This window comes from Chionomys nivalis, chromosome 5, assembly GCF_950005125.1.
Source record: "Chionomys nivalis chromosome 5, mChiNiv1.1, whole genome shotgun sequence".
Lineage (NCBI taxonomy): Eukaryota > Metazoa > Chordata > Mammalia > Rodentia > Cricetidae > Chionomys > Chionomys nivalis.
In genome coordinates, this window is record NC_080090.1 from 11701030 (window position 1) to 11721060 (window position 20031).

Genomic DNA, 20031 nt, shown 5'->3' on the forward strand with positions numbered 1-20031 from the left:
GTTAGCTGAGTTTGGCGAAGAAAGCCATGGAATTTAATTGTCTGGAGGAAGTTTCGTCTCCAGCCGACTTCTGAGAAATGGGTAGCTTCAAGAGAAGAAAATTTCTTCCCTAAAGTCAACTGAGTTTTGCCTTCTCTCCCTCCCTCCTTCCCTCCCTCCCTCCCTCCCTCCCTCCCTCCCTCCCTCCCTCCCTCCGTGTACTCTCCTTGCCTTCTATAGTTTTTCATGATAGACTTTTCTTCTTAAGATAAGATCTTGCCGTTCAGCCCTCAAACTGCCAATACCCCTGCCTCAGCCTCCCAAGCTCATACCCGCCTTTGTGACTGACTTTCTTGTACGTCATCCGCCACCTTTGGTAAATACTAGCATGGTCACTCCTGATCAAGAGGGATCATCACTCAGAAGGGTTTTCATAAGATGTTTCCCATAGTGACGTCATATCCACCCCACTGACCAGCCCCTCACAGTCCTGGACCCTGGCTCTAGTTACAGGTCTGGTTTATGCTGAACTTTCTCATGGCCAACATTGATCTTTTCCGTCTTCCGTATCTCAGATTGGTCTTCGAGCTCTGTTGTTTTTGCCTCAGCTTTCCAGTATGAATTCATGTTTTATTTCCTTTCTTGTGATCCTGACAGAATCTTCAAGGCCAACCTGGAGTTCTCGGGACACTGGGGGAGGGGGGTTCTCAGGGCCTTGTGGAATTCTTGAGTACTCTCGTAGAGCCTTGAGGGCAAGTACCCTTCTGCCCATGTGTGCCCCACCCTATAGCCTCCTTCATGCCTGCACAGCTCACCTGCTTGTACACATGAGACACAAACCTATCCCTGAACTCTGCTCACCACCCCTCCTCCCTACACCCACCCCTGCCACTCTGAGAATGTCAAGGGGCTTCTTCAAGTGTAATGCTTGTGCCTGGACATCTTCCTCCTGTGTGTGACAAATTCCTGCTAGCCAGCAGACTCTGAAAGATTCATTGCTTCGTTGGGTCTCTCTTGGTGTCAGATGAACTGGACTAGATAAAGAAAACCGAAGACTTCCTCCCTTCAGGTGCCTAAACCCAACAGAAGCACTGTATGGGCAGGATAGTGGCAGCTAATACAGTCAGTGATCATGACTCCCCCAAAGTGTAGCAAGAATGAAGGAGGGAGAAGCTGATGGGGAGTCAGGGAAGCAATGTCCAGGGTGTGAGTTATGTGTAGCAGATATGCTGGCCTAAGGGGAGGAGCAGATAGTCTACTAGGAGGACCTCTGAGCAGAGTCTAGAGAAAGTCACCTTGTGCAAATTTTGCTAAGGCCAACCTTTGGCTATATACATAGTAGGCGTCTTCCTGCCCCAGTCCCATAGGTGCCATTGCCTTGAGCATCCTGGGCTATATACACAGTAGGCGTCTTCCTGCTGCAGTCCCTCAGGTACCATTGCCTTGAGCATCCTGGGCTATATACACAGTAGAGTGACATCTTCCTGCTCCAGTCCACAGGTGCCATTGCCATGAGCATCCTGCTCAGAAGAGACCTGGGAGTCCCAGAGCATCTGTGTATAACTGAGTACATAGCGCCTGTAACTCACGCAGCATTTAATGTCAAGGGGAAAGAGATGGGCCTCGCCTATGGGCCTCTCCTTCCCCATCATGCAATACAAGGTGGTGGAGAAATGCCTGTCCACCCATCCTCCAGGGTAGGCTGGGCACTGCTGGAGAAGTGTCCCTCACTTGTCTGCTGGCTGAGAACTTGGGATGCTTGATGGAGATACTTTTAGCCAAGTAGATTCTCCTAAAATCTATTTTTTGGTTTATTCCTCCTTTCTGTGATAGCCAGTTGATTATAATTTCAGTGTTGCTGTGTGATATGGGTAGAAAAATATGAGATTTGAGTTATTTGGAGGAGTAATCATTTTAGAATAATTATAGATCAAATAAATCTGTCTTAAAAATAACAGCCAAAACCAGTGCTGTCTCAGTGGTCAGATTATTTTTATTCATATAGAATGATTGACAGCTCTGGAGAAGAGGAGGAACCAAAGCTATGGACAGACTAGAAGCATCCTTGTAAGTGTCAGGTCCCCAGAGAAGAGAATATGGTGCTTTTTTGTGTAGCCTTAGGGTATTTAGGGTCTCTTAATTCCCTGCTGAGGAGCATCATGGGAGGAACTCAAGCGTCTCATGAAGAGTCAAGCTGCTTGGCCTGTGAACTTCCCTCCCAACCCAAGCCCCTCTAAGTCTGGTATTGAGCCAAAGGAATTTCAGTGACAGCTTTATGTAAAGAGCCGTGCTTTTCTTGGAAAAGGAGACTCGTCATTTTGGTGCGACCATTGTCATCTCCCATTATGTCCTTCTGCGAATTAATTCATGGTTGCATAGGGCACCGACGATGAGAACATAGCATGCATGAATTATTCTCCTCGCTTAATTTTTTTTTTCATGATGAAGTAAAGTTATTCTTGTGGCTGTTTCTAGCTTGGCAAAAGCCAAGTGAATTATTTGCTAAGAGTTCTGGGGACACTGTGCCGTCTCAGCGTCTGTCTGGAGAGTTTCTCAAAGCCTTCCTCCAGCACACAGCAAAAACTCTGAGTCAGAATGTGCCTCAATGGCCAGCCCATCTCTCTCCCTTGTCCCCACTATCCTCATATCATAGATAGGACATTTTACAGAAATGCCAGAGTGTTGGCTGAAAATGAAAGAATTAGAACCCACCAGAAACATCTAGAAGTGTCCTGGCTTCCTCTGGCCTCCATATTCCAAGATTTAGACCTTTACTCCTAAGCCCAGCTGGATAAGCATTCCCCAGGTGTCAGCACTGTTTTTAGAGCCCAGCCCAGGAAGGGACTGGTCATGTTGTCCTGTCCTACAAAGCTGTGTAAGGTAAATGCAGAGCCAGGTTCAGAGACAGCACGGGACCTTCTGTCTTTCTTGCTGTGAGTCTCAAAACAAATGGCATTGGTTTGGATCCTGCCTCTCCTGCTTAATTCTTCTCCAGCTCTGCACAAGTAAGACGGCCTCCTCCTCTGGAGAAAACAAAGTGGAAGCTCCTGCTGGGTGGGCACAGTAGGGGCTTGGTGAAGTTCATCTTTACTCTGTTTCCTCTTCGGTAATATCCCATGCACTATAACCTTGTGCCTTTTCACAGAGAGGACCTTCTGCCCATGCTCGGAATTTCTGCTCTGCAGAACTCCGAGCTATATGGAGCCTGCAGGTCTATCACCAGGGAGCCAGGAGAGTCTGGTTTCCTTTGAGGGGAGCAGCCTAGGGGGAGTCATGAAAGGAAGAGAGTGGAACCATCATGCCAAAGCCTTGCTAGCATGCTTGCTGGCTCTGCAAGCATCCTCCCGCAGGCACAAGTAAGAAAGCACCAACCCCAGGAGGGTGCCCCAGTGGTGAATTATGTCAGCTCTGAAATCCACAGAGCAGCCTGTGGCGTTACCAGGTTGTTGCCTTTTCTCGAGGGAGTAAACCAGGAGGCTGTGCAGAAGAGAATTCCTTTTCCAAAGTCACCCAGATATGGACTAGCAGAATCTGAACACCTGTGACTAATGGTGGGGTGCCCCTTGGTGGTCCAACCCGGGGGAGTGGTACCCAGCCTTCCCCACTGTGATATTCTTTTTTTTTTTTTTTTTTTTTTTTTTTTTTTGTTTTTCGAGACAGGGTTTCTCTGTGGTTTTGGAGCCTTTCCTGGAACTAGCTCTTGTAGACCAGGCTGGTCTCGAACTCACAGAGATCCGCCTGCCTCTGCCTCCCAAGTGCTGGGATTAAAGGCGTGCGCCACCACCGCCCGGCTCCCACTGTGATATTCTTTAGCTTTCTTTGGGGCTGTTGACTCGGGGGATAGTCTGGTTGTCTCCTAAGCATCTCCAATGACTTTTGCTTACATCAATGGATTCAGAAGCACTGAAGCCTACCAGACCCCAGACTAGCAGTGGGGCACCAGAAATGCACATGGAGACTTCCGGTCTAGCCTGTGTGCTGGGAAGCAGGCTGACTGACCTTGTTTAGAAAGGAGCTGCTTTGGGGCTAAACTCCTATTTGAATACAGAGTTGTTGCTGACTAGCTGGACACTCTTGGACAACTAAGCCCTTGCTCCTTCATTTATAAAAATTAGCTAATATCTAGGGTGTGGTGGCTCACATCTGTAACTCTAGCACTCGGGAAGGAGGCTAAGGCAGGAGGATTGCTGCTGGTTCAAGGCTAGCCTGGGTGTAGCTTAGGCTACAGTGGGAGACCTTGTCTCAAACAAAACAACAGCAGCTAACAGAAGCCAGCACAATGGTCCTCTGGTTAATGCTATTGCCAATTTTGTGCATTTTAAACAAAGTGTAACACGGCAGAACAAAGCTGAGCATGGTGTCATCCGCTGAGAATTCCAGCACTTGGGAGGGAGAGGCAGGAGGATTGCAAATTCAAGGGCAAACTGGAATAGAGACTGAGTTTGAAGACAGCCTGGGCAATTTAGTGAGACCCTGTCTCAAAACCAGCACAGTCAAAGTAACCCATCCCTGTGGGAAGCCCCTGTCCACATTAGTCCCTTTTACTGCCCTGCTGTCCACCCCCTACCTCCACTTCCAGGCTTGAAGAGTTGAAGTCATGCTTGGTCCCCTTGCGTTAAGAGCAGATCTGTTTCTTTGGTTAATGATTTCCATGGGCTCCACTTCCCTGTGAGTGGGGAAGAGGTGTCACCTCTCGGGGCTCAGGGATCAATCATTATGAAAGTGGATCAAATGTACCACAACTCAAGGATGCCAGCATATAAGCAATTAGGTAATTACCAGCAGCCAGTGCCAGGGATAATTGGCATGCAGGTAATTGGATGGGCGCTTCTCATCCTCGGAGTGTAGGGCTTTCTTTTCAAAGCCAGTATTGTTGTGTATACGAATATTTTTTCATTGTTTGCTTATGGTAATTTATCCCAGGAAGGATTTTTTTTTAAAATCATAATTAGGGCTCAACCTGGTATATTTTGGAGGGAGCTGATACCCCAGTCACCAGTGCTTTCAAAATAGGGGCTTTTTAAAGCAGAGGTTGCCGTGGGACGATCTTGAATGCCATGTGTACACTTCTCCCACTTTAACCAAAGGACATTTTCTTCTGCAGAAGAGCTCAGAACCTGAGAGGTTTGTAGAGAGCCCTACTCATAGGTGGTGTTGGGAAGTCCTCTGTGTTCTTCCTTCTTCTTGCGGAATGTTGGTAAACCAAGAAGAAAGACAATAAAGCCAGGTGCTTAGAAGTAGCACGCATTTTCCTGTTGAGCGCTGGTGTGTCCTAGCCTGAGTTTTTAAGTGATCTCTGCATAGCCAATACTTTCCTTGTCATCCCGCCATAGCGAAGGCTTCTGTGAAATTAAAATCATCTATTAGACTGTCAAGCCAGAGGGATAATAAAATCATGGTGCCGGAATTAGAGGTGGTGAAAGGGGATGGGGGATGTGACTGACACCACTGTAATCTTTGTGAAACAACAGAATATGAATCAAAAGCCGCCTCCCGTCCCCTCAGCAGAACCGGGAGTTGGTGCTGGGGACCTGTGCAGTCTTTCACGGGTCCTGCTCTTGCTTGGACCCCAGCAAACATGAGGAGAGTCCCCTAGAGTCCTGGGAACGACTAAGGGGGGGTCACTTTTCATCATGTTAATGTCAGCTTTGCACAATGCAGTGGTCAAGTTGGATCTGCTACTTCTCAGAAAACAGAGACGTTCCAGGCTGAGTGTGAATTTAGGAAATATCACCTCACGACTAAGCTTTGCCGCTTGCTAGCTGGAGATAGGGGCTGGTGAGCCTTGAACAAGCATGGCTAGTCCTCGTCTGTGGGTTCATACTGCCTCCCACAATGGGAGGTAGAGACTGGTGAACACTGAACAAGTGTGACTAGTCCTTGTCTGTGAGGTCATACTGCCTTCCACGATGGGAGGTAGGGACTTGTGAGCATTGAACAAGAATGTCTTGTCCTTGTCTGTGGATTCATACTGCCTCCCACAGTGGGTACCTCCCACAGTGGGTACCACAGGATGGGATGAGGAGCTAGGCACATCCCTCACACAGCATAAGGTATAGCCCTGTCACATTCCTTCCATCATGGAAGCCATTGGTGCTCAGAACAATCAGATGCGGACAGTATAGGGTGCTTGTTAAAAATGCCGTCCTTCTTAAGCCAGTCTCAAACAAACTTCTTTTCTCAAAAGCAGTTACTAGATTTTTTATAAGTACATAAAATCATACATATATACATAACATGAGAGTGGAAGTAGAACTGTCCAGGGCACTAATAATAGAGGGGACATGGATAATATGTTCAATATGCAATGTATGCTTACATGAAAATATCCTTAACTAGCATAATATTGTACAATAAAATATACAGTGAAATGTATATTTATTGAAGAAAATAAATCTTTGGTTATATCTTTAAAATGTGTGAATGCCGTAGTCAGAGTACAAGAATTCAAGGCTTGACTCAACCTTGGGAGAGTTACCTGGACTGTCTGGTCCCCAGTTTATTCTTTTACACAGGGATACCCCTTAGGAGGGTGCTTTGGCAGCCATCAGTGGGTGCTGCTCTTACCAGAGTCACTGCTGGAGTCAGGGAGCCCCTAAGATGGAAGACTGACACAGGCTGTGGCCATGAGGTTTCTGTTTAGGAAAGCCATTGTCCCATCAGCTGCTAAAGAGCCAAAGGAATAGGGGCTAGGGGAACTGGATTCCAGTCCCCAGGAATCTCTTGGGCAGATCATCCTGAAGCCTGGGTTAGCACCTTAGAATCAGAACTGTCACCAGGGAGGTTCCTGGAAGGGTGGTGCTGCCAACTGCATCATGGGTAGAGTTTCTCCCAACCCAGACTGCATGGCAGAGGGGCATTTGGAGTGTAGTGGTTGATGCTGTGTTTGCCACGGCCTGGAAAAGATCTGACCTAGTACTGGGAAACCCCAGGCCCAGGCACTCTGTGGGGAGCAGCATGTCTTTATCATGTTTGCTCAGGCGTGCAACGGGTCCCAGATTGGGAACTTTATCACCAAGAGAGACATTTACATTCATGGATGCAGAAGCTCTGTAGAGGATGGATGGGGGCTGAGTCTGAGAGGGGAGTCTCGCTGCTGATGAAGCAGAAAGATGCTCCAGGCTGGGAATCCCCCCCATTACTACTACTGTACTACTACAATACACAGACGTGCGCGCATGCACACACACACACACACACACGTGCATGCATGCATACCTTCTCTCTCACACACATACTCTCACACACACACACTTGTGCATGCATGTACACCCTCTCTCTCTCTCTCTCTCTCTCTCTCTCTCTCTCTCTCACACACACACACACACACACACACTTGTGCATGCATGCACACCCTCTCTCTCTCTCTCTCTCACACACACACACATACACACACACACACACTTGTGCATGCATGCACACCCTCTCTCTTACATGCACACACTTTCTCTCTCTCACAACACTCTCTTGCATGCTCTCTCTCTCTCTCTGACATACACGCACACACACAGTCCTTGGTAGCATCCCGCACTCAGCCCCCTCCCTCCTGCTACAGGTGCCCTGGGTGCTTTTGTTTCTGAGGCACAGACAGCCAGTCAGTGCTTCACAGAGCTGTCTGCCCTCAGCTGGACTGTAGGTGTTAACTTTAGGAGGCTGTTCATATTTTCTAACTGGTCAGTTTCGAAGCATTGCTTGTGAGTTCCTTTTTCTATTCTGTTAGTCCAGGCACATTCTGTGATTCTGACACATCTCCTGTTTGTACATAAGTGTCCATCCACACTTATATTTCTGTCTTTGAGTTTAAACTGCTCCTCCACATTTTCTGGGTACTCACTGATTTTATTCTAGCACCTCCTAGAAAGAGGAGCATCAGGATGTGAACCCAGGCTGTCCTGTAACTTTCGTGATAACATCTGCCTTCAAAGAGATGGGATGAATCTCTTCATCCATGCAACTCATCTTCTCCCAAGGGATGCTGAACACCTGCATCAGGAGTCACGTGCCCCATGTCTCCTGTGTGTCTGTGTACACCGTATCTCCAACACTGTGTCACATACTGCTCTGGTTTGGATCTTCTCACTGTAAACTTGGTTGGCCTTGTCGCTGATGTCACAAACAGCCCGTACTTTGTTCAGACCTCTAGAGTGAAATTTCCAGCCCTCCCTGGGACCCTCGCTCCACATAGCTTCTCTTCAATCTCAGTCTAGGGGAAGCCTGTTGTGTTCTGATCCAGTGAGCACCACTCACCTCCTTGTGACTCTCATTAGACTTCTAATTAACCACTTACTGAATGTCTCCCTTGCATTTACAAGTTCCACACGGGCCGGGCCGTGTCTGCTTGACCCATTTCTCTGTCCTGCCCAGCTGACTTACAACATTGAGAACTGAATGAGTAAATACTCAAATTGTCAACAAGAAAATAGACATCCACTGATCAAGTGCTATGTCTCCCTCTTGTTGCTACAGGTATGTAAAGCCTTGTCTGCCAGATGGCATCGCAGAGAAACCGTCCTTCTTCCTCCCTCTGGAGTTCTGCTCCTACAGCCCTATAATATCCTCACTCTTTCCTTCCCGGAAGGCCTGGGTATCGGGGATCTCAGCCAGCAACAAATAATAATCTCCTCTGCCAAGTGTGCACTAAAGTCTTTCTTCATATGTAGTATTACCTCGCTAAGGTGCTGAGGATACAGAGGCCCCACAGGTTAAATAACGTGTCCTGAACTGAGAAGCTGGAGTTCAAATCTGAACTGATCTGGCAATGACCAAGACTGTGTTCTTTGATTTGTGGTGGTCTTCTTGCAGGTGGTGATTGTGGGTCTCTGGTCAGCAGTGCTGGCCTTCATTGCTGCGAGGAAGCTGCAGCACCCATGCCTGTTACCTGACAAGAGGCTCTGCATAAGCAGCAGGTCCCTGGACAGCACCTAAGTGCATCTGGGCACATGCAACAGACTTGCCAGTCTTTGCACAATGGCATTGGTGTTAGACAGTTTGTTGCCTGCTCGGGGATGGGATCTGGGGCTGAGGCTGCATTCACATTGGAGAGCTATGGAGTATAATGAGGCTGGATGATTCTAACCAGCTTCTCCTTGGCTTGTGGCTCAGTTCTGCTGATGTGGAGATGGGGGTCACAGAAACCTTCTGTGGCAGGAATACTCAGGGCTGCAGTTTGCTTCTGTCCATCATGAGAGGCCAAAGGATTGACAGCTTACAGCCAGATGCCAGGCTAAGTGGACATGCACAGCTTGGCAGGGCCCTGAAGACTCAAGTCGAGGCCAGAGCCTCACCAGGACTGGGACCAAGGCTTTAAACAAGGAGTGTGATGACAGTGAACCAGAGGAGGAGTTAGGAAAAGCTCTAGGTGGGCATTGGTGAGAGGCGTCAGTTTACCACGAGAGAAAACCCTGCACCCTTCCAGGTATGTCTGAGCTTCACAGAAGCTGCCTCCTTGTCAGGTAGCTGCTTGAGCGACTGTGGTTGATGATCATGTATTTGTCCAGATGTGCTGAGTGATAGCAATAAGTTTGATTTGCTAAGCACTAAGAACTCATCAAGAAAGTCGGCAGAGGGAAACCTCTGGTCAGTTTCACATTTGCCTCCAAATCCCAGATGCATTTCTAGGTCTTTCCCTGTCTGATTTTGCCTAAGGAGAAGTTGTCTGAAGATTCCATGGGAGCTGCTCAGGCTCTTAGGGCAGGACATCCTTTAGGGCTAGCTATTGCCCTTATAGAAGGAGTGTCAGTATGGATGGGGAAATGATTCTGCCAGGGGGCTGAGTGAGTTGGTCGCCCATCCTCTCTAATTCCCACAGCACACGGCAATATTATAGCAACCCAGCAGCTCCCAAACCTTTGGCTTCCCAGGCCTTTTCATCCGCATAACTCTTCCTGGGCTGTGCATAGTAATGAGAGCCAGCCTATTCTCCATGAGAGGTTTAAGTTTTAAAAAGCCCCTTGCTTCAGGCAGCATGCTGAGGGTTGTGCCTTAGTCCTTGGAGATCTAGTTGCAGACAGCTTCTGTGCACAATTGTACTTCCCAGCAGACTTCTTGCAATTGCCCAAACCAGACAGGGTGATAACTTCTGGTTTATGGAGTACAGAGTTTTAAAAGAGGTCTCCTGGTCATGTTATTATAGGATCTAAAATCCTGCATGCCACAGCCCACACCCGATACCTCCTATTGGTGATGTGTGGTATTGCACTCTAGGAGCCCTCTGGGACCATCTGGGTGAAGTGATGGGTTTGCCTCACCATATGCAGGCAGAGAGGCTTCGGCAGGCTTGGGACAAACCCCATGGCAGATGGTGGAGGTGGGAGGACAGTGTGTCAAGAGAGAACACGGGAAACAGGATGTTGGAACTCTCGACAAAGAGAAGCGCTCTGGCCCACAGCTCACAGGCACCATGCAGTGCCCTGGCAGCCCTTTCCTTCCCTGAGGTCCTAATTCCAGCAGTTGGAGGAACTTACCTGAACTTGAGCTCATAAAAGAAGCTGTGTAACAATGGTGTGCAGCTCAGCCAGTGCTGGGGGCCACTCCTTGGTTTGATTCAGTTGGCAGTGGGGAGTACTCGGAACATTTCCTTCAGAAATGGTGGAGCCTGGGAAAAACCTGTCCTGGGGAGCAGGGAGGCTTGAGAGATAAAAGCAGAGATGCCTATGCCTGGGAGGTTTGGGTATGTGAATGGGTTTGCACATATTGTTTTTGGAGGAGCAGAAGCTGTGCCTGTTTGGCACAGCCTAACTCCTTGCCCAGGGAGTCAGACACCTTTGCAAACCCCAGAGTGTGAGCTGGGCAAGAAGAAGGACTTGTATGCCAAATCCAGGTTTTCCCAATCCTCCCCCTCCTGGCTAGATGAGCACAGCAGTGGAGCAGTTTGGTTTGGCTGCTGAACCACAGGCGGAGGCCGCTGGAGCGCAGCCAGCATCTTCATCCCAGGCTTTGTGTTAAGCACTTCCTAATTCCTCGCTGACATTTCGCTCAGGTTGGAACCTGAACAGGAATGTGTTCAGCTCCAAGCCTGTTGACGAGTGCTGGAGGCAGGGCCCAATTATCTGCAGCCATGGGCAGCAGAGCTCCCTGGAGTCCACCAGCAATCGTTTCCACCACCCCAGAGACCATGCCGGCAGAGCTGTCTTCTGTCCCATGCATTCTGGGCTTCTTCCTACCCTCTCTGTCACTGCAGAAGACTATTCTTGGTGCACAGGAGTCATAGTATGATAGGGTCTAGGAAGCATCCCTGCTGCCACCGCACGGGCTCTGGTCACTGCTACCTCCCTCTGCAGAGCTGGCCCCTGTCTGCACCTGCATGTGTATACACCCCACATATCCATGGCTTGAAGACTGCTTGCTACCCAGGTGCCCTGATCTCTCTGTGGGCAGTGGTGGTGGCTGTGGTGCTGGTTGTGCTGGCGCTGGTGGTGGGTGTATCTGAGTGTCTGTATGTTTCCCTAAAATGGCTCATGCCAGAAGCTGCACTAGGGAGAAGAGTGTCGAGAACACATCCAGCACTTGCTCTCTGCCAGTTCCCCAAGTGTCTCCTACCCCTGCTAATCATTCGTGTTGTGAAATCAGCTCTGCTTGACCAGGGAAGCTTTATTTCTTCTTCAGGGGAGAGGTGAGGATTGGCAAAGCACCATGCAGTGATTAGCAATTTGTGGACGTGTGCTTCATGGAAACTAAATGTTCCCGTCAAAGACTATTGGCTTTTGTGAAAAAAAAAATCCTTCATATTTAAAATGGACTGAGCAAGAGAGGGTGTTGAGAAGAATAGAAAATGAATATATGAGGCCCTTGAGGGCCAGGGTCTCTTAAGCCAGGGATCCTTCAAGGGATTTAAAAATAACTCATGTCTACAACCTCCCAGCATTGACCATGGGACACTTAAAATCCTGAGGCCTTGACTGAGGTGACAATACATGCCTCACTACTGATAGGGTGGTAGCCATGAGTGCCTGGCTGCTGATAGGGTGGAAGCCATGTGTGCCTGGCTGCTGATAGGGTAGAAGCCATGCCTACCTAGCTGCTGATAGGGTAGAAGCCATGCCTACCTAGCTGCTGATAGGGTAGAAGCCATGCCTACCTAGCTGCTGATAGGGTAGAAGCCATGCCTACCTAGCTGCTGATAGGGTAGAAGCCATGCCTACCTAGCTGCTGATAGGGTGGGAGCCATGCGTGCATCTGAACACATGACTCAGACGAAGTGTTCATGGCAGGACATTGCTTCCCTTTCACTGTGGCCAAGGGCAGCCCATGGGGCAGCCTGGTTCTGGGCTGGCAGTGGCATCTGGATCTCGAGTCACAGTTACTCCCCTAGTTTCCAGTTGCCTTGCATGGTTCTTCTAGAGTTTGTGCGCACCCTGCATTCCCTAGGATTCCCTAGCTTCACAGGGAGCAGTCAAGGGAAGGAAGAGTCTAGGAAGTGATGCTCTTGGACCTGACATCCAGTCCCCCAGGAATCCCCTAAGGTACCAGTGTTTGCGACAGCACACTGTCACAGCCCGCTGGCTTCAAACAGCAAGGATTTTTTTATCTCACAGCTCTGGAGTCCATAGGTATGGAATCTAAATCTGCAAAGCCGCACTTCTTCCTGGCCTATAGCAGAAGGCCCTACCAGCCTTTGGTGGCTACTGCCTGTGGCTGACTTGTGGCAGTCTGGCCATGCTCTCTGTCAATATTCAGATGCCCTTTATCCCCTTGTCAGTGTGGACAATCTCCCTCTCCTTTTGCCTATAAGGACATCAGTCTTTGGAAGCAGGCCTCCTCTGAACCCAAGAAGGGTCCATCCTGAGATCTCTGGAGGGGTTACATTTGCAAGCACCCCTTATCTGCATAGGTCACAGATTTAGGCCTTGGAAATATATTTAGGAACACACAATGTAATCCATAACCGCACCCCGTTTCACCTCTGCCTTCCCTTTTTCTGTTCCTCTCCTTTCTCTTCCCATATTCCTCCCCTTTCTTCTGCCCCTCCCAGTCCTCTCTAAGGGCCTCAAGCCCAGAACAGAAAGTTTCCTTCTTTCAAACAGTATTCTTGTGTAAGCTGCATCTTTGTCTTGGTAGGTTTTGGAATGGGGTCTAAGCATTTGGGTCAATCACTAGTTTCTTTAACTCTCAGAGTAAAATATAATTTTTCTCAGACTTCTCATGAGTGGTGTCTCCTTGCTGCCCAGAGGAACCATCTGCTTGAAAGAGGGATTCACAGAGCACCAAGGGCCTGGGCATCCAGGTGCTGGCCTGAACTGGGCAGTAGCCACAGCAGTAGCCACAGCTTCCTGCTATTAGGGGTGATGAGTGTGCTAAGACACAGGGATTGTAACCATGCCTTCATTTCCCAACCTATGGCTGGCTTTCCAGCTCTGTGTGCTTTTCTTGTTCTGAACTTTTTGATAATTTCTGACAGCTTCTGAATAAGGTCCAGACCCCGAGATGGCTTGTAAACTTCTATTTCCAACTGCAATTGAAAGTGGCTTTGTACCCCACCCACTGGGCTGTGACAGGCACTTACTTCTGCATATGCCACCCCCCCACCAGCTCTACTTATCTTTCCTGCTCACACCCTTCCCTAAAGATGCCTCTTCCAGAAAGCTTTGCCCAGGAGATTCCCCCTGGCCCACGTTTGCTCTCACTCTTCCTCCGGGAGGAGAAAGTCTCCACTGTGGCGTTAAGCAGGGTCACTTCCACTAAGCACCTATTGTCCTGAATTATAGGCTGGCGTCGGGGTCTACTCGAGTCTTCCCCTAGAACAAGTTCTGAACTGAACCTTGTTAAATAGGAAACAGTAAAGTCAAATGAGCTCTTAGGTCCTCACCAGCCCTCCATGCTAGTAATCTTCCTATCCCATCTGCTCCAGGGAGCAGAAAATCCGAGCGCCATAGAAGAGTGGCCCCTGAGGGAGGTCTCTGAGCCTTGACGACTTGGCATCCTCTCCACACCTGTCCCTGCTTGACTTGCAATTCCTCTCTTTGTCCTCCAATTTCCCTATAAGCCCAGCCAAAATAGATTCCACCTACAGCTCAACAGATTTTAAAATACAGCTGAAAGACCACGATCCGTTCCCGTGACTTGGCTTACGAAACTAAAGATTTGGGAGGAAGGTTAAATCCCTAAGCCTGGTCTGGGCTCTGTTTCCAGCAGAACCCAAACTAGGTCTCATTTTACTACCAGCACCTCCCATGCCCCAAACAATCTTGTCAAGACTTGCATTGCTGGGTTTTAAATGGAGCTGGGTCTCAAATACAGCCTGGCCTTTCTGACCTAGGACCAGCAACACCCAGGGAACTCCCTACATGAGGTCGCACTCAGGACCTCAGTGGCAGGGTAGGAAAAGGCCTCGCAGCCCACAGACCCTGTAGACCTCCTCCTGTGCCTCCCGAGGGACCCAAGTCAGTCACCCGTGGCCTGGGAAAGTCCTCTCCTCTGCCTGCACCTGCAGGTCCTCCACACAGAGGGGACCTTCAGAGGGCCAGTCCATACAGCAGCAGCACCACACCCCTGAGCGCTTGCAAAAATTCAGACTCTTGTTGCCTCCCCTGAGCAGCTAAGCTGGGATCTGCTGTGCTTGCACACGAGATGGACAGACAGTGGTCAGTCAATGCTTGCACATGAGATGGACAGACAGTGGTCAGTCAATGCTTGCACATGAGATGGACAGACAGTGGTCAGTCAATGCTTGCACATGAGATGGACAGACAGTGGTCAGTCAATGCTTGCTCAGAAGATGGACAGTGGTCAGTCAATGCTTGCTTGCACATGAGATGGACAGACAGTGATCACTCAATGCTTGCTTGTGCACGAGATGGATAGACAGTGGTCAGTCAATGCTTGCTTGCGCATGAGATGGACAGACAGTGGTCAGTCAGTGCTTGCACATGAGATGGACAGACAGTGGTCAGCCAATGCTTGTGCACAAGATGGACAGACAGTGGTCAGTCAACAGCAATATCTGGGATGGAAGCAGCTCCCCATGTCTGTGTTGATGAGGGGCATCAAGGCCCTGAATAAGAACACACAAGGCTGCCCACCTTGCTGCAGTCACATGGGTAATGGCTGGGCTGATGGAAGGGATCTGGGATACAGAACTGGGGTGTGGATACAGAAATTGATGACCACATATTGCTGCCTCATAGGAAAGAAACACTACTGAGGAAATAAAGCATAAAAGTGTCTTATCCAAAGTGTGTTTATAAACACAAGGCCCATACACATTTTAGAGCTCTGAGGAGGAACTGAATCTTTGTCTTGTCTAGGTTCTTATGAAGGGCCGGCGTGGACTCTCGTGGCATTTGTGGAGACAAGAGATCACAAGGTTCCAAGGGCTGAGTCTCCATGGCGAGGCCAGACCTGGCTACCATATTGGAGAATTAAACTGGGACAAAGCAAGGAGCAGAGACTGGGATGTGGAGTCAAACCAGTGCTGGGTGGGAGCCATGAGCAGGAGACATTGAAAGTCTGGGCAGCAGGAACAGTTAGGGCACTCCAGTTGTGACCAGTGTTAAGAATTCAGGTCTGGGGCTCCGAATGAAGCCAGGAAGTGGTTCAAGTGAGCTAATGCAGGAAGTTTGGGGGATCACAGGGTAAGACAGCCCAGCCAAAGAGGATCGACAGGTGGCCAAAAGGCGAGTCCAGGCCCAGGCAGTGAGTGAATCCTTGTCAGGAAGAGTGGAGTCTCTTTGGGGGAAGGAGTAGCAGGTTGGCTTTGGCTGATCCCCTCTATGGAGCAGCATGCTCGGGCAAGGTTCTTGTTAGGATTGTGTAACTCAACATTCTACCACAACACTCTCTCTTGGTTGGTTCTTTTATTGATGTTCCCAAGTAGTAAGTTTCCCTTCCTCGTGCAGCCCTGTGTCAGGTGCAGACCTGCGACTGCTCTGTGGAGTGGGGGTTTCTTTCTCAGTCTCTGAAGCCACTTGGCTATGAGATGTACAATGGTTTTTTGATGGCTGATGCCAGGAATGAAGAGAGGTGCTTGTGGCTTAATGGAACTTAGAATGAGCCCTCCGTCCCACCCATTCCCATCTGTGATTCCCTAGGCAATGGGGACTCCTGTTGGCTCCCTATTGGCTACCTGTACCTCCTACATGATTGACGCCACCTCAAGACCTGGCCTCACCTCAAAGCTGTGCCCCCTAAAAAGCAAAAACAACCACAGGACAAGCGGGAGGCCAATGCACAAGGCTTCAGGGCCTGACATAGCCCTTGCACCAAGTGCGCACACTCAGTGCGAAGCTGACTGTTCCTTGCTCAAGAAGTGTTTTGGCAGCAGGTGACATGCATGTAGTCTCCTTTTGATGATGCCCCTGGGCACAGTTGGGCAACTGTGTGGTTCCTTTACCAGGATGGTTATATCTTGTTTTACAAGTATAAACCAGTTGGTGGGACGGGGCAATCGGAATTTGGGAAAACCCTGCACTGTAGTGTGTCACGGCACACTCTCATGTACACGTGTCAATCGTGGATGAAGGACAGTAGAAGAGCCCTTTGCAAAAGGTGAAGTAGATTTCCAGTGGGTACTGTGCTCATTTCCACGTGAAGACTGGGATGAGTCGTGTGTGTTCCTCATGACTTCATCTTGTCTCTAAGTCGTCACGGTTTATGAAGCTGCTCCTTAGATCCCTGGTAAACACATGACAGCCCTGTTCTTTGCTAAGTACTGACCCACGGGGCGAAGATTTAAAACACTTTGCCCTTAAGTGCCTTTTTTCCTTGCCCTTCTTATCTCCTACTTATAAACTAGAATGAAAGGGAAGCTCTGAGGTCTAGATCATATGCCCCATGCTGAATCCTCACTTCCTGATCCAGCTGCTGCAGGGGCAGCCAGAGCACATGTAACCCAGCAGCAGGTAGTTCCATCTCTCTCCAGCTCTCCTGACAGTTGTGAAGTCCAGGAACACCTGGGGAGGAGGCTGCATAGAACCCCATAGCATAAACACAATTGATAAAAAGATCTGGGCAGTTCTCCTCGGGTCGATAAAGGCAACCCTCTGTTTAAAACTCAGCCCCCACCTTGTCCCTTGCTTCTCCAGAGCTTGCTTTGGTTCTCAGGGAAGCCTTTTACACTTCCTTAGCATCCCTGTGGTCCATCCGCACTCCTGACCCAGAAGACCCCAGAGCCTTGCAGTGCCCAGATGCATCCTTTCTCTGTCCGCTTCTGCAGGAAGTCTTATTGATGTGCCTTCTGCCTGGGACCTAAAAGGGTCATATGGTCCATAGTTGACAGTATGAAACTGTAGCCCCCTGGCACCCCAGTAAGGGGCCCGAGTATGAAAACTGGCATTGGTGTCTTCAAGGGCACACGGATGGTTCAAAAGAGGGCTGCATTTGAAGGCACTTGTTGCCGTGGGATCATTCTGCCATTGTATGACCCTGAGCAGACCACACCTCCAGAGCCCGGGTTTCCTCATCCAAAAGGAAAGAGGCCACATCCCTTCTTCTCTTTTATAGCTGTCAGGAGAGTGAAATAAGAACAACCAGTGGGAGTGCACATTGTTAAATTCGCCTTTGTGGAAAGTACATCCTGAGCTTGCCACAAAGCCCAGTGGGGCAAGGTGTGTGTGTGTGTGTGTGTGTGCGCTCGTGTGCGTGCGCGCGTGTGTGCACAGCCCCAACAGGTGCAGTTTGAATGGAACCAGGAGGTATGAAGGAGGGGCCCCTGGAGCTGAGAACCATGACAGCCCCCAAGGCCATAATCCCGGCACTGTTGTCCATCAGCAATAGCACTGATTAGACCCCAGGGTGTGGTACTGTGCAGAACTGGCACACCTGCCTTCTCCCTGTGTGCCTCTTCTGGCTCTCCTTCCCCCTTCATTTGCCGTTACTCTGCCCGTGCTGGACTGCCTCCCAGAAAGGGGTTTTAGGTCACATGTGCACCCTGGGTTTCCTGCTGTACTGTGCCTCTGTTCACAGAGCCTGCTTGAAAATCCTTCTAGAATGGAAGCATCTGTGTGCCTACTCAGGCAGCCCCAGCTCTGCTAGGAGGGAGGCAGGGTGGGCGTGGGCAGAAATGCCTCAGAGGTGTTCAGGCACTTGCCTGGATGTGTTTCTAGAGCAGAACGAAGGTGGAGAGACCCCCATACACACTGCTAACTCATACTACCTACTCGGCATCTTATTGTCCCAGACTGATAGTCTTTCGGGTCTGGTGACCACCATTTCTTAGTACTTTTTTTTTTTTTTTTTTTTTTTGGATTTTTTAGTTCTTCGTGCATGGTCAAAGATCTTTTTAGCTACTTTTAGGAACAAGAGGCCATCTGGAAATGTAGTTTAAGATTCTAAAATACTGGAATTTCCAGGCTCAAAAAAAAAAATCAAGCAGACTATTTAAATCCTGGCTATTCTAGAAAAGCCAAAAGATTGGAAGTTACCCTAAACCGTTTACTCAGCCCTTCCCCAGCTCTCCTGTTCCTGACCCAAATTAGTTCCCTGTCAGTTTTTATCCATTGCACTCCTTTCTTCATTCATGGTGCTTATTTAATAGTTTCTTCTCAGAGCAATTTGTCACCTACTCTGACTCCATAAATTAGTACACTGCTGGCAGGGTCTGCTCTCTGCTTCTCAGCTACCAGGCTTGGTTCTTCATGTGTGGTGCTTGGTTTAAAAAGAAACACATTCTGGCCCCCATCATAGGCTTGTTGAACTAGCATCTTGGGGTTAGGATGAGACACCCTAGCTGTGTTTTGCTGGAGCTGTGGTGGCTCTGGTGCCTGCTAAGCCTTGAGAACCACGGCCTTTACTTTGGGACAGATTCTACAATGACCTCTGGGTTACGGAGTGTCCTTGCCCAGGCTGAGAGTCAGACAGAAGAGAGACATGGGTCCTCAAGACCTCTCATTGTTTCACAAAGAACTGTAGCTGCCTACATTCTAGATCTGAATGCTGGTGGAGAACATCCACCCCCATCCACTGCCCATCCACTCCCCCTAGAAGGCAAGCGGGAAAACAAGCTGCTAGGAGTGTAGAAAGGCTGTTGGGTAGGACCAATCTGGGGTCCCAGATCCTACTATAAGGATCTGGGACAGCCTGCTGCATGGCCCCTGAGATGTGAACCATCCATACCACTGAGCTCCTGGAAAGTAGAGCTGGGTGCAGCCCCTCCTGTGGCAAGAAGTGGGGGTCCACAGACTCAGCCAACTAGGTACTTAGATAGTAAAAATCCAACTCTGAGGGTCTGAGGGTAGTGGGATATGGGGTTGACTCTGAACATGAGCCTAGCCTTTGGGAGACAAATGAGTAAGGCCACTCTTAGCCCCAAGGCCGCTTCTGCTATAAAGTGTCTCGTGGCTGCTTAACTATTTAACCAGTAGGTATATTGGACAGCTTCTATGCTAAGAGAAATCATATGAACTAAGTCAGCCCATAAACAAGACTGGCTGATCTCACTCTGCTTTCAGTCTGAGATCATTTGGGCCCCTAACTCTGACATCTTAGCAGGGAGCTTGAGGCAGAGAAAGCTGCTTATGTTGTGGTGACTGGCCTGGAGGACATTCACTCAGTGACCTTCCTCCACTAGGACCCACCTTCCAACGACTCCAGCACCGCTGAGCAGTGCCGTCAGCTGGGCACTCTGAGGGGCATTCACGATCCCACCCGCAACAGTAAAGCAGAGACTGTGTTTGCCCCAGTCCTGTCCTAGGTGAGACAGCCACATTCCACAGTCTCACGCCAGCAGCCTGGCTTTCTGGAGGGCTCTGGCTATCACTGACCACCTCAAGGTGCCAGGCCTATGCAGGCCAGCAGGGTTGCAGAATTCTCGGCTAACCAGGTTGTGTGTTTCTGGGAGTGCTTCTCTTTCCCCGAACGGAAGAGCTAAACAAGACCTGCCCCATAAGTCTCAGAGAGGCCACCTAGTCTCCTGGGAAAGCTTCTCTGGCTCTGGTCCTGAGTCTGCCCCAGAGCCTGTCCCAGGCCACTCTGCCCATCTTGCGTGTTTGCTTAATAACTCTGAGCAGCTGGGAGGACACTGAGGACCTCTCTCTTCCTCCCCCCTCTACTCCCTGGGCCCCCTGCTTTGGCCCAAAGATGGCTGTTCTCCTGTCTTTTGTGAAGTGGACTGTTTACTTT

General features: G+C 49.5%; 1 protein-coding gene across 2 annotated transcripts in view; it reads left to right on the forward strand.

The window, feature by feature from the left end:
• Nucleotides 1-20031, forward strand: part of Kcnh1 (potassium voltage-gated channel subfamily H member 1) — a 294537-nt gene that overhangs the window by 227868 nt on the left and 46638 nt on the right. The gene's annotated exons all lie outside the window — the stretch shown is intronic.